The following is a 1,674-nucleotide window of genomic DNA, read 5'->3' on the forward strand; positions in this document are numbered from 1 at the left end:
AGAGAGAGAGAGAGAGAGAGAGAGAGAGAGAGAGAGAGAGAGAGAGAGATTGAATGAGGAGACCAGAGACATCTTTTGTTGGTATTGTGAAATTGGATAGCAACTCTGCAAATAGTGTGGAGAATACATAGTTTTCTGAAAGTAAATATGGGCCATGTAACTCAGTTATGCAGCTCCTTGGAATGTGCCTTAATGACTTGATATTCTACTTCACAGGTTTTTCTCATTCATGTTCACAATATCTTTTCAAAACCGCTAGGAAATGGAAACAATCTAAATGTTCTACAGCTGTCTAATGTATAGTGCAATTAATACAGCTACACCATGTTATATCTATTCCATTGTAAAGAAAATTGAAATCATGACAATTGTGGGCAAATGGCAGGAAATATAAAAGGTCCTACTGAGTGAGTTAAACCAGATCTAAAAAGACAAATGTTGCATGATAGGTCTCTTCTGTTATTCTCAGTTCCAAATCTTCAGATAAATGTTAAGGTCTCATGTGCGACCTTGGACTCAAATGCATGTAATAACATTTACTGAAAAATTGAAAAAGATGAAGTGGTTGCATAATGGAGTGCTGCTGGAGTGGCTTCTGTTCATTCAGCCAATAGCCTTTAAAATACCAGCCCACTTGGGTGTAGTCTTTTTGGATTGAAAAATCAGCGGTAGCCTTGTGCTCCCTCTCTTCCGTTGCATCACACTCTGCTTCCACCTACCAGACTCTTTTCCTGGTCGTGCAGAGGGCTGTTGTCTAGGACGGTGATCTGAAAGTTTTTCCCTTTAAATAAACAACCCTTTTATTAATCATAATTCCAAACTGGTGTGGGATTGTTTTGTGACTTCATCCTTTACCTGGCACCCAATGTTTGGTGCCACCAGCATTGCTTGGCTCAAGCCCTCTCTCAGCCGCAGCCTGTGTGTGGAGGCAGCAGTTCAATATAGAATCTCACACAGTGGCTTTTCTTGCCACAATTCTTTATATGCCTTGGATTGGCATCAAGTCCCCAAGCACCCTATCATTTGCCTCCCAAAGTGGATCTGAACTCCATGCCTCCTGGGATCCATGGGTCCATGGTCCCAGACAGTCTCTGCCTACCTGGTTTGATCTTTTCTGAGCAGTTTTGTTTAGAGTTTGTTTTTTTTTTCTTTTTTATTAAAAATTTCTGCCTCCTCCCCGCCTCCGTCTCCCATTTCCCTCGCCCTCCCCTGCTCCCCTCACTCTCCCTCTCCAGCCCCAAGAGCAGTCAGGGTTCCCTGTCCTGTGGGAAGTCCAAGGTCCTCCCACCTCCATCCAGGTCTAGGAAGGTGAGCACCCAAACAGCCTAGGCTCCCACAAAGCCAGTAAATGCAGTAGGATCAAAACCCAGTGCCATTGTTATTGGCTTCTCAGCAGCCCTCATTGTCCACCATGTTTAGGGTTTAAATCCCCCTTGCAACACAGCACTTAGGCAGCATGAGTAAGCGTGTAAGCATAAGCGGATGCTGAGTGCTGAAAACCCCTTGGGGCAAAATCTCCCTGTGACATTACTGCAAATGGCAGTAAATATAAAAGATCCTACTGAGTGACTTAAACCAGATCTAAAAAGACAAATGTTGCATGATAGGTCTCTTCTGTTATTTGCAGTTCCAAATCTTCAGATAAATGTTAAGGTCATGTGTGACCTTGGACTC

Source organism: Microtus ochrogaster, unplaced genomic scaffold (genome assembly GCF_000317375.1).
Source record: "Microtus ochrogaster isolate Prairie Vole_2 unplaced genomic scaffold, MicOch1.0 UNK143, whole genome shotgun sequence".
Classification (NCBI taxonomy): domain Eukaryota; kingdom Metazoa; phylum Chordata; class Mammalia; order Rodentia; family Cricetidae; genus Microtus; species Microtus ochrogaster.